We start from the raw sequence: 13,870 nt of genomic DNA on the forward strand, positions 1-13,870 counted from the left end.
CCCTCACTCCCTCCATGCTAGACAGACAGAATAAAACAGCATGCATGTAAGTAATGTCCAGGTTCATGGTATGAGAGCTTGTCTGCAAAAGAGAGTGATGTTCTTCATGCGAGTGTACGGCTTGATTTCTGCCTGTTATATAACTCTGCAGTGGGGGCCCCCTTGTTCTGTTCCAGCAGTCCACTCTGAAGTTCCCCCAGCTTTCTTGCTCATTTGCCTCACATCACACAGATGTCTCAGGGCGGTGCAGAAGATGTGGGGGAGCGGCTGGGTCGAGGCCAAGAGGCATCCGTGGTCTGTCACAAGTGAACAAGTGTGTGTGGTCAGAGATTAGGGAAGGAAGGACACAAACAAAAATTCAGGCAGAGGAGCTCCTGTGGCAGCTGTGGTTTTCTAAGTGCGAAAGATGCTGGACAACCAGAGCAAGCCGATTGGCCGGGCGAGGACAAAGTGGGTGTATCCTGGCAGCGTCCTGCTTCCTCTGTGTGATCATAAATGAGAAGAGTGACAATTCATCAGGGACAGGATGTCCAATAGGAAGACCGATCCCAGGGGTAGATAGAGGGCTTTGTAGCTGGTCACTCAATGACCTTGGATCAAACAAAAGTTAGTCTTTCTGTCTCTTTCCTTCTCAAACACTCTCTCTGTGCCCATAGAAAAATGAGGCATTAATCAGTAGCAGAGGTCTGAGAAGTTTCCAGTAAGTCATTTTGTTTGAGTTTATTTTAAACCAATGGGCCTCACTGTTCCACAAATAACATTGCTTTCTTCGTCTATTCACTTCCCTTCGACTCTGCAACATTTCCACTCCTGCACACTTACATTTCCCTCCTGAGAGAGAGGAGGAAATGGGGGGCCTCGCAATGTGAACGAAAGCTCTTTGAATGCGGCTCTAGTGAGGCGATATGCTCCCTATAAACGTTGAGCAGGGAGGAATTCAGGGGCGGACTGCTGGGGCCTGGACTGTCTGGGAGCTGCCTGGTGTTTTCCTGTGTGTGATGCATGCTAACCCTGGGCCCCCTCGACTTCGGCAGCCGCATAAAGAGGCCTCTGTAAGGCTGAGTCAGCTCCAGCCTTAATTCACCTCACTGGTCTCATTGCTTGATTAAATTCAGCAGGGGGACTCAGAAGGCCCCTACTTATCTCAGAATATATCATGCATTAAAACAGAAGGATGAAAATTGATTGTATCAGTATGAGAACTGGAGACTGCTACAACAATGGTCTTCATGTTGGGCAGATAAAGAATCAGGCCCTGAATTGTAGCCAATGCAAACATTGTATTGTCAGTTTAATCGATTGAAGTGGGAGTGGGAAATATTGTTTCTGTGAGGTAACCCTTGTTGTAATGACTTTGTCTTTAAATTGAAACCATTTGAGCATTCTTGGCAGACTATGGCACAGCGAAACAGACTACATTTATTTAATGAAGCATAGGAGACAAAGGAAAAGTGTGTGAAATAGAGGAAGCAACGCCTATTAAGAGTAATATAGTCCTGAAACGACCACAAAGCAATTGTTTGGTCCATCTCTGGCTTGTGGTGGGCTTAGGGATGCAAACAAACCATCTCTTCATGAGATGGGGAAGCTTCCCTTGTATATTGCGTAATCCAGCATTCCTGAGGGCCCGACTTACAAAAAATAAAGGCAAACCGGGGCATGCCAGCCGTATCAGCAGGAAATACCATGATAGAAGTAAGTATAGTGATGCTGTGGTCCGGCGGTGGATGACAACATCGTTCTCCTCTCTCCCCTGACATCCACACTGGCTTTGATGTTGTGGGTGGGGGGTCCAGTGGAGCAGAGGGGCCAGTCCGCCTGGTGGTGCCCAGACTATTAGCTTGTATCCACCAGGGCGTTCCTGTCTCTTGCCATGCCAAGGGATTTCACATACTGGGCAACATTAGTGAAAACATCTTATCTTTCACTCATGTGCAAGAATATGAGAAACAACCCAGTAACGGCTCCATCTTCTGATACAAAGATTAAATTCATTCCATGCCTCACAAAATAAACTGTAAACGACATGTTGGAAATATTAGATTTCTGAGAGTTAAGTGTGGAAACATCAAATTATAGTTTTATGGGGGGTGATCTGATTACCTTTGACGGTTGACAGCTAACCTGACAACCATCTGAGGAGCCAGCAATTGAAATTGTCTGTAAAAGGGCAGACATTTTCCAAAAATACTTGACAGGTCTTCGACAAGCCATCTGTCAATCAAAGCAACACATAATCTATCGTATCTACATGCACACATGAACCATGCAAATAAGTCCTCACGGGACAGACACAATACATTACTTGAAGCCTGCCAATATGTTTTTTTTTCTTCATTTAATTGTACAATTACAGTTTAACTATTTGGTTTTGCACAGATTAAACAAATGTGATAACTTACTTAAGACAAGTTAAGTAATAACAAAAGGTAGTCTACACGGTTGCTGGTTCCAGCTACATATTTACTGTACAGACATTAGAGTGATATCAGAGTAAGCATTTCCCCCAAAATGTCAAACTTTTTCTGTAATACTTTTACTTTAACCTGGAATTTCTCATCCTGAAACAGCTTAGTAAGCATTTTCCCATGTCTTTTAAGCTTTACTAAGGGTGCAGCCCTTTTTAGTTCAGAAAGCTCAAAATCCAGTTGGACAGGCTGAGCTTTAGTTTAGACACCTAGATAAAGCAAAAAGTACTTCCACCCCAGACAAAACCAGTTGAAATCAAAACCTCCAGATAAGTGTTAATGAAATAACAAGCCTGCAGAACCAGATACCATGGCTTTGTTACTGAGTTAAAATCCCCCAGACCTACGAGGAGTGGATCATAGTGATCATGATCTGAAATGCTACAAACACGCAAAAATAATTCCACACTCCTGGAAACAAGAAATATGATCTAACTAAACATTCCCACAAGGACTGCCTTGTTTAGCAGTCTATTGGGGCTCTTAATAACAGTTTACGCCCAGGAGAAAACATTTGCCTCTTTGCCTAGAGTTAACAAATCGATTCTTCCCACAAAAAGTCTGGGAGGAACAGGACTTATTCTAGTAGTTGTTCAAATGTCAACCAGCCCACGCTGGGAAAAAAGGAGGTTCACAGTGCTGCTACGGTCAGAAGCTACGCTGATCTTAGGCCACAGCTTCCCAGGACCGAGGCTTCCTCCCTGGGGAACTGAAACTAAAGTTCCCGTTATTTCTCCCTGCATCCACAGCACTGTCCATCCCATTGATACAACCCACATACCCAACCTGATCTCACAAATACGTGAAATGACCACGACCCCTTGTGAGATCAGGTTGCACATACTATATGCACAGAAGAATATGCATGCACGACAACATAATATACCACAGACGAAGATGTAGTGTGCAAACAAAGGAGAGTATTCACCAACTGTTAACATTTAAAGCCATGCTAGCAATTTAGATTGGATGTATTGCCATTAAACATACATTCATAGTCCCCAGAGACTGAATCCTACACAGCTTAACTATTGGGTGCATTTTCTGAAAAAGGTCACTTAGGAGGTTGTGAATGTTAAATCAGCATGCTAACATACTAAACATCATACCAGCTAAACATCAAGATGTTAGCATAGCATTACAATGTCAGCCTTTCATAGCTGCTAGCATGACTGCAGACATGGCCTTGTATTAAACAAGGACGCATACAGCTTAGCATATTGTTATTTCATTCTAATGGAAATCGAGGTGTTGGCCGGGTGCTCTCCTGACAACCTAGGATGTCTTTGTTTCCGAAACATATGTAATCATTGATAACAGGAAGTAGTGAGTAGTATGTTTTGGTTAGAGCCATGGACAGAGCTCAAGCCCTTGGTCAGGATTCCCACTGTCACTAAGGAAATGAAAGAACAGGGAGGCTCTCTTTATGGTTAGCCCATGAAGACATAAATACTCACTGGGAGAAGCAAGACTTTCAATCTGCAGAAAAACTGATGACTGGACATGAATGCATTGCCCAAGGTAAAAGTCTCACAGATTGAGCTTCAAGAGCTGCACAAAGCAAGTGAGACTTTCAATGCAGCATTGGATTTATCCTCGTGACCTGGTAAAAAAGCAAACATTCTTGAGGAATGTGTGAAATGTGCAGCGTGGGAGGAGAAGTGTGACACATGTGGCTGGTTGCAAGACATGAAAACTTGCCAGGGCTTTCAAGGTGCGGCTCCTCTCTCCTGCCTTTACAGTCCCGGCTGTCAAATTGATATGTGTTCTCAGATGTGAAGGGGACTGTAAATGTTAGCATTCTGTGGGGTTTCCTGAGTTCAGTCTGTGGTTAATACAAGCACAGTAATTGTGGATATAAATCCCACAATGTTTAGTTAATGTTAGCTAGTGAGACAGGCTTAACTGAAGCTAATTTACCCATGTTTACTTTACTAAATAATCTTTTTGATACTCTAACATCTTAGTAATTTAATTTGTTAAACTACATAAAAAAGGAAGTAACTAAATTCAACTGTAAATGAGAAAGAAAGTCAAACACACCATAGTCCCACTAAAAGATAGCCTAGCTTAACATTAGCAAACTGGCAGTCTCTGCGGCCTCTGAAATGTATGTAATTTGTTCTGGTGAAATTGCCCAAGAATACCAAATCGATATGTCTTTATTTACAAAAGATATTAAACAAAAACATATATTGCCTTTCAGAGTGAGTCCATAAAACTTCAAACACTTGTTAATGCTACTGTTCCTGAAGTGACTTGTTCAGTAAGCAGGTATTTCTGGGATGAGCATGAGTTGACGATCAGCAGTGAACTTGCGAGGTTAAAGCTAAAACTTGCTGAGAGAGGGAAAGAATGAGGCTGGAAGTTCTAAGGCAGACAGAAAATTAAGTGAACCAACTGGTGAGGAGCTATAGTAGCAGCAGAGGGTTGTGGGCTATTGTGGTACAATAGAGAGGAACAAATGTATCAAAGGCTAACAACAGCTGGGTCTACTTCCCCTAAAGAGCAGTGTTTGATGGATGCGAAACATGATATAGACTTTTCCATTGTGCAGCTATCACAGCCTTTATGACATTTGATATTTCACTGCACATGTCCTTGCTGGACTAATCATTTTTGAAATGTCACATAGAAGCGTTCACAGGACACGTGTCATTTTTGTCCAACTTATGAAATGTGCTCCTTTCTCAGACCACAGATAAGAAACTCAACAATATGACATTCAACTGGTTTGAGACAGTATGCACAAGAGGGACAAAAGTGATAACGCATTCCCTTATGCTATAGTCATTTCTTCCACATTTCCGCGAAGTTCCTGCCTTGACAGCTAGCTCACCAGCCGAGAGGCAGAGAGGATGTACAGGGAAATGTGTACCAGAAGCATCTAAATATGAAAGAAATGGAACGTCCAGCTTAGATCAACTGTTTTAGTGGATTTTACACAGACATCTGCCCACTTTAAAATAACTTTCTGTCCTTAGCTGACTTGTGGAAGTGAAAAGGCTGATGCTTCATATAGATAATGGTTTCACACCAACAAAACCAGAGTTAACACACACCTTTCAAGAGTTGTTAACATGTAAAGCCATGCTAGCAATTTAGATTGGATGTATTGCCATTAAACATACATTCATAGTCCCCAGAGACTGAATCCTACACAGCTTAACTATTGGGTGCATTTTCTGAAAAAGGTCACTTAGGAGGTTGTGAATGTTAAATCAGCATGCTAACATACTAAACATCATGCCAGCTAAACATCAAGATGTTAGCATAGCATTACAATGTCAGCCTTTCATAGCTGCTAGCATGACTGCAGACATGGCCTTGTTTTAAACAAGGACGCATACAGCTTAGCATATTGTTATTTCATTCTCATGGAAATCGAGGTGTTGGCCGGGTGCTCTCCTGACAACCTAGGATGTCTTTGTTTCCGAAACATATGTAATCATTGATAACAGGAAGTAGTGAGTAGTATGTTTTGGTTAGAGCCATGGACAGAGCTCAAGCCCTTGACTTGTGGAAGTGAAAAGGCTGATGCTTCATATAGATAATGGTTTCACACCAACAAAACCAGAGTTAACACACACCTTTCAAGAGCTGAGAGGTTTATCTATAAAAAGGTTGTCATACTGGTTATAGTTTGTAGTTTATTCATTTTTGATGTTTTAACAGCTGCAGTAATACATATTTTGGTTTTAACAATGTATCAAATTACTATGTTTTAATAGATTGCGACAGGAATGAGTCCTAAAACAGGGATATGAGTTAGCATTTTCACTTCTGATGCTCTCCTCTACCAATTTGCATTGTTTGCAACTTCAGAATTGTGTCAGTCAACTTCAATTTGTTAAATAAAAAGCTCTTAACCAGTATATTCTAGATGAGCAGCACCAAACAGCTGACAGACACCGTTAGTGACTAGCTGGTGAACATGGTAATTTAGTAATTGAGCAGTATTGAAATTCCTCAGTACCTCCTCAGTACTAAGACCAAAACAGACAGTGAACACTGAATATTGGCCAGAAACATCACTCAAAATCAACAAGAGTGTTGCTGCTGGATTTGTAAATAGACATCTGTTAGCCAACACTGCAACCGATTTCAAATGTGATAATATGTCAATGGGTTTACAGCTTGCTACACTGCCCCAAGTGGTAAGAAAATCAAATGCTGCTTTAAGATATCATGCTCTAACTTCTGTTTCACTGTGACATAAAAACTTCATGAGCGGCTTTAAAGAGCTTTGCAACATATTGAAAGTGAGTCTTGACTTGTGTTGACTGCATCACCAATCTGTGTCTCATCTTTGCTGGCTACAAGATAGTAAAACTCAGCAGAAAAACAAATATTGTAATTATTTCGTCATGGTAACAACACAATAAGAGATTTCAGTGCACAACTTCACAGCTCAGCACAGGTCCTTACAGAGCACCAAGAGGAAAAGCTTTCAAAGACTTATATCAGTGAGATACATTTTTTGCTCAGTCAGTCGTTTTTTGCCCACAGACGCTGAGTTGCATCTTGGCCCTGACAGGAACTCTGATGTTCTCTACACCTGCAAGCTCAACGTGACCTTCTGTTCACGACTAACAATCTTTTATCTGTCACTGATGAAGGGAGACAACAATGGATAACAGACAGGCAGACGGGCACGTGCAAACACGCTAAGCACTGCACCCTCTTTTGACACAACAGGAACGCATGTTTTCCCACACACCAAATATGTTCACACAACTGTTCTTTCACATGAGGCTTATAAAATCATCCATCTATGTAATCAGAAGATCAGCACACCTATGTTTTTTTGTAAAACCACCACATCGCAGGAAACATGGTGGGATGACTTAGCAGCCTCTATAAAAGACAAAGACTGTGTTTTATTAGAACAGAGGTATCCAGCATCCCTGCTTGGCCCATATGCCATGTGTGAGTCTGGCCACAGGGTAAAAGCAGGACTCCACTGCAACCAATTAGGTTTTACTCACAACGCCACATCAAAAAGCTGCTTAAAAACCTAATGGGATTGCATGTTATTGTCCTGCTGATGGGATTTATGTCTACAAGACAAACATCTGAACCTGCAGAGGTTTCATCTTTTTTCCAGATGTTTTATCCACTGGCCATTATTCACATGTGCAAGGAATTTCAGAATAATGCCTGGTGGAGATTTACATCATCTATCATCAGTAATACATCCGCATTCTGAAGCAGGAGAATTTCTTCAAAAAACTGAGAAATTGCTCACTGATCTCAATAACACAAACAATTACTGGCTCCTCTGCAGCCCAGAGGTGCAGCAGTTCAGTCTCACTATGATGGAACTTTGTGAGGGCTGGGAGCTCATTGATATCGGCCTTTACAAAACGTTCACATATAACAGTTTTGCAATGTCATATCTTGGAGAATAGGCGCCGTTATCCAGGCAACTACAGCAGTGGGTTGTACAGCAGATCAAACAAGCTGGCCTGGGGCGAATTATATCAGATTTAATTTTGAGTTGAGGCCCTTCACTCATTTCTGACATTTACAGTTGCTGCACCCCTCTTTGAGGCCTCTTGGCTCTCAGTCTGCACTGAGGCCCCACCAGCCACTCTGGAAAAACCCGGTGCATCTGACTTGCATTGCCTGGCTCCACTTGTGTGTTCTGTTTGGCCCGTGCCGCTGGAGAAGGAGAGCGGGCCAATTACCAGCTGCCTCTCTGAGACCAACATGATGTCATCCTCACGCTCCGCCATAACAGGCTGCAGATGAGAGGGGCTTGGCCTCTCAGCAGCCTCATTCGCTTAACTACAAGCAGGAAAGCATACAAAAAAGGAAAATGGTATTACATTACCCTCAAAATTAACATTTTTCTTCATCTTAACTCACTTATCCATTAAAGTGGTCCATAATGCATCCCAGACTGAATATAGCAAAGATAATAGCATAGTGGTTGTCTTGTTTGAATAACACTGATAACAGACTTTGAGGAAACAGTGCCGTTGTATTTTAAAAGCATATGCATTTCACTTTGGGAGGCGGATGTAAGGTTATAGGGGAAAACCCTCCTTTCGTTATCAGCATGCCCCAACTGTAGAAAAATCACCTGCGTGCTGTCAGTTGCTCTTCTGTTTGTAGCAGCATTCCCTTATACTTTGGAAAGGCGCAGTCAACCACCTGTGTCTTCACATATCAAAGGAAATAGTTTAACAAGAATGAGTAGTTACACTTAGATACAGCCTCATGCACTTATTCTCACTCAAAACACACACTCGCAAAACTCAGGAGACTACTTAAATGCTATCCCAGAAGGCCTTGCATTTCCTAGGAAGTCCAGAAACCACATCAGAGAATCCGAAGGGGCCTGTGGGCTGCAACAAATCTGCTCTCATTTCCCCACGTACTTCATCTCCAACGCCCCAAAACCACACTCTATGTATGGACTCTGGAGATGATATAAAGCCAGAGCTGATAGCAGCCCACAGCTCAAAATATAAACCAATGGCAGCTTGAAGTGTTTATGTGTGCTCCTCTGTGATTTTTTCTTCATGAAAAAAATCATCAAACAAAACGTTTGAGAGGAAAGGTTCATCAACAACTGTCCACATGCATTCATGTGTAGAGATAGACACTGTAACAGGTTAAAACAAAACCAAAAAATGAGGAAATTGCAGTATTACTATTACTAGAACAGTTCGATTTCACAATATAATATTTCAATTTTGGAATATGAATGTCCGCATCAAATAACCTTGGCATCCAAATGGGATTCATCCTCTGGGGACATGAAATGTCCTAAGAAATCAAGCAAATCCATCAAATAGTTGTTGAGATATATCAGTCTTATTGCTCGAGATGCATCTGTCTTAAAAGTAAATAGAATAACAATACATTACCTATAATCTTTGATCATTAAATCCCATGAAAATGTCAGCTGTCTTCCCTGAGCTCATCTCACTGCCCTCCTCTCCCCCACAGCTCAAGATGTGTTATTAAGAAAATATCTTTTGCTATTTGTTGTGGGAAAATGAAAGGGCTTTGACAGAAATTCCTCTCTAAATCTTCACAAGCTGAGGATAAGATTCAGGGGAGGGTGGGTGAAGCGAGGTCAGGCACTTAACCTCAGCATGAGTTGGTATAGGAATGGACTTCATACCTTTACAAATGAAAAGGCTTGTAGTGTCATTATTCATGATTGATGAAAGGTCAGAGAAGCTGTCATTTATTTCCAGCTGAGAGTGTAGAGGTTCAAGGCAATGTAATCACAATCCGGCTTCAACACGGTTGTCAAAATGAAACCTCTCCAAGGTGTGATTATATATTCTTAAAAGGTCAGTAGGATGGGAGTGATCCCAACATGTCAAAGCTTTGCTTTACTGGTCAACAAGCCAAAAAATGTGAGCAACATTGCTTTGATGCTTGCCATTTCTGTCTACTGTCGCTGTGTGATGTATTTAATATTGCCAGAAAGGATGCAACAACAAAAAAAAAGAAAAGTTAAACCCAGGTACTTTAAAATAAGTTGCACAGACTTTTGGTTTTACACGGGACACAAACAGCAGTCTCCTTGGTGAAAGCCCCATGTTTGGTCCAACCACCCATCCACACATCCAACCCAACCTCTTCATTCTCAATTAAAAGTTTGATTTAAATGATTTGTACTTGAAATGGGAATTTGTTCTAATCCTAACAATGTAATGCAGTGTTAAGATGTCATATCCATTTCACGTACTTCTTTGAGGTCAGCTTGACAATGGATAATTTAACTTGCTGTGAACATGTGCATGAGGGATGTATTGCAGTTATCATGAGTCCTATCATCCTCATTCATGAGTGCTGACTCCTTTCCTTAAGAAGACCAATACCTTGTCAATGTATCTTTGGGTCTGCGCCGAAGAGACTGTGTAAGCTATGCCCCGCTTCGCATTCCTCTTCCATCCAACCTCTGTCCAGCCTGGACTTTCCCACAGAACCCTAAACCCTGTGAATGAGAGTAGGCCTTTGTTTCAGGCATTTTTCATCCTGATCCCAGCAACTTCCCCATGGTGGAATGCAACAGGAATGCCAGAGCCAGCTACCTGGCATTAGAGAGTCTTTGTGCGGAAATAGGAGAGGCTGAAGGAGAGAGCAGGTCAAAGAGGTTTGACAATGGATAGCTCACTTCTCAAGGTGCCCAGCCCACATTACAGAGCGAGTGAACAGCAGAACCCGGGTCAAGTCTCCTGAACATGGCAAGGTGCACCAAGGAGAAACAAATAAATGGCATTGTTTGTAACCGGGCCAGTTTCGTTATGAGATTTTTCACCTACTGTACAAATCATTAACTGGAGCGCTGATGTAGCAACTGATTGGCATGCAGGCACAAACACAGCTGAAATGTGTGTCGGCAGCAGTTAACAGGTTGTTATGAGCTTATCACTAGCTGAGAGCTGGAAAGGTGAGGCAGCGGTTTGCCTCAAGGTGCAATTCCAATCATTCTTGGTTGGTGAGAGACCAGAGGAGGAGTATTTTTAATTAGAAGGATGCCATGCAAGATGAGAATGTATTATATGAAAATATCTGGTGAGGTTTTGTCACTTCATGTCACAGCAGGAGTTATTTTAAGTGATCATCTCATGCATAGGCAGAAATGCAGCCTGGTCTTCTAAAATGAGGTTCCCATACAATGAATCTGCATTGTTGATTACGTTATGAGGGAACCTTTGAGCAGGATAATGTTGTTTTTTGACATATCAAAATAAGTTTCAAATAAGGAACATCAGAGATACCATATGGAGGTGGTTGGGGTTTGAAAGATGACTCAAACCAACCATAATTCTCTTCCTGTGAAATCCACTGGAGGCGCTAACACTGTGGAGGTGCACAAACATGGTGGTATATATGTCAGAGCGGGAGCTTTGTGTGACAGACGGTTACCTGGGACCCGTCAGCAAAGCCATTTCACCTGTAACCTGAGTAGCCTGGCTTCTTAGACTGCGGCGGATCTGCCCTGGATCCTGGGTCTGATGATAAGGAGCTGAGATAAGTTGCTAACTGAGGGGCAACGACAGAGCTATGGAGACAAGGGTGGGGCATCAGGTCATATATCCCTGCATGTCATGACTACAATTATCAAGGGGCCTCCGCTCACCTCCTGTGAGAACCAACATCTGTAGCATGCCATCTTGTATGGAAGTATACTTCATGATAAACCTGAAAAATAATAAGACTGAAAACTCAACAGATGTTGTATTTATTGCTCTCAGACTGCCAAGAATCTCAGGGAAGACAACTAAACATGTAAAGAGAGGCAAACTTTGTGTCGACCAGACTCTCCTTCTCACGACAGAAAGGACATTTTATGAACTCACTGGAGAACGATAAGTCTTCTTTCCTCTACATGACCACTCATACTACAAATCCCAGTTAAATCAGCACAGTATAGCCAGAGAACAATGTATGCTTTAACACCTACAGATAAAAAGTACCCTGTTTTGCCATGAATATCAGCCAAGGGAAGCCATTTTTAAAGTGTAGACTGTCACAGCTCACAAATCAAAGACAAACATTCCAAGGATGTCTATAATTAGCAATTTAGTTCATTTGAAAAATATGTGGATACATTTTCAAGGCCTATGCTCCTTTATCTGATTTACCACTTTTTTTTTTAACGAAATGAAATATCTTAGTCATGCAGCAGACATTTGCCTTCGGTTCTTGTTTTCTATTTACAAAAGCAGACTTCACCATGGTCACAGGCCTGGACTTTGAACACGGAAAGAGCAAAAGAGAATCATTTCCTATATTTGAAAGCTCATTATGTAACCAAAGGATCGCTGTGTGAGCTTGCCTCCCCTGAAGCATCCAGAAAGTTGCTGTTAGAAAGATCATACAGGATTATAGCAGACAAGAGGCGTTCAGAAAGGGTCTTGGTTTGGACATATGGGGGGAACATCTTATAGTCAGCATTTCTGCTATATGCAAATCCGACCATTCAAAAAAAGTCACCATTCACAAACTCTGTACTGAGCAGAAAAAACTGCCTAGAGACAGTGCATTAATGACTTCCTTTTTAAGGCTTTATAAATAAAACCAGAAGATGACACCGGTAACCATGAATGAAACAAACAGCCTTGACTCTTCCCTTAATGCCTATATGCAGTAACTTGTCTAATCATATAAACCTCATACTACCAGCGCCGACTCACAAGCTGAAAATTATTTGAGTGCTGCTGTTGTTAAAAGTTGAAACAACTACAAACTCTTCAAAGTTTGACAGAGTTGGAGGTTACAAATGCAGATTGAATTATTAAAATCCATTTTGTCACCATTAAGATATCCATGTCAAACTGTAGGTGGATGATTAGAGATTTGACCTAAATAAAGATTTATTGCTTAGAACATAAAACCATTTAAAAGGTCTAGTAAATGTGAGGAATTAAGCCTGGGAACAGAGGACTCTGGCAACATTGATGTGCTCCTGATTTCCCACTTGCCTGGCATGATGATTACCCACATGTAGGATTATAGATTCCTGATAATCCTTGAAAAATACCATATTTAAACTAATATAAAACTATGTCACTCTGTGAGGCTGTACTTAGACACTGCGGTGCTTTGAGCTAAAAGCTAATGCTAACATATGCACCATCTTAGCTAACTGGCTAACATAATTATGCCTAGAAATAACAAAGTAGAGCTGAAGTTTAGGTATCAAAACAGTCCAAATTCACTCTGCCTTTGTATGGCTAAATAGCAGAGGGCTTTTCGACTGACGTGAAATTAGATTATTGGTGACTGTTATCAAATAAACAGGAATTTATGCTGGCAACATAAAAGTCAGGCACAGTCATTTGTCTGAGTCCTTGCAATCCTCCACACACAAAAAAGGGAAACTTTAAGAGTGGTTCTCAAATTCCATTTTCTCCTCGATTCAAAACAGTGGTTTCCTCACCTAGTAACTGGTAAACACACATCAACAATGATGAAAAAGCATTAATGAACCTCAATATGTTCTCCAAAAGCAAACAGTTTAAGTGTTGCCACACTGCAATGCCTGAGGAGAATCGTTACAGCGTACGTGCCCTCTCTGCGTTACACCATATATCTGCCTGAGTTTACTGATTTATCAAGTCAATCACTATCACTGCTGGCAAGATGTTATGCCAAAGAAATACAACATAAGGTGTCCTTGGCTGACTGGATAACACCTGATCAAGATAAAGAGCGAAAGCTTAATTGCAGAGATTATGATCTGCTATAAAGTGTAACCCCATCCAAGGGCCAGAGCTCAACCTCAAACAATGAAGACAAAGACCTCAGGCATGTGACACGTGCATGGAAAGGAACAAAGATGTCCAGACGTTAAGTCAGACTTTATTCGTGTGGCCTGGGGCGGTGCTGCCTGTGTCATGGTGTTGTATTGTTAGGTTGATTTTGTG

Source organism: Eleginops maclovinus, chromosome 17, assembly GCF_036324505.1.
Source record: "Eleginops maclovinus isolate JMC-PN-2008 ecotype Puerto Natales chromosome 17, JC_Emac_rtc_rv5, whole genome shotgun sequence".
Lineage (NCBI taxonomy): Eukaryota > Metazoa > Chordata > Actinopteri > Perciformes > Eleginopidae > Eleginops > Eleginops maclovinus.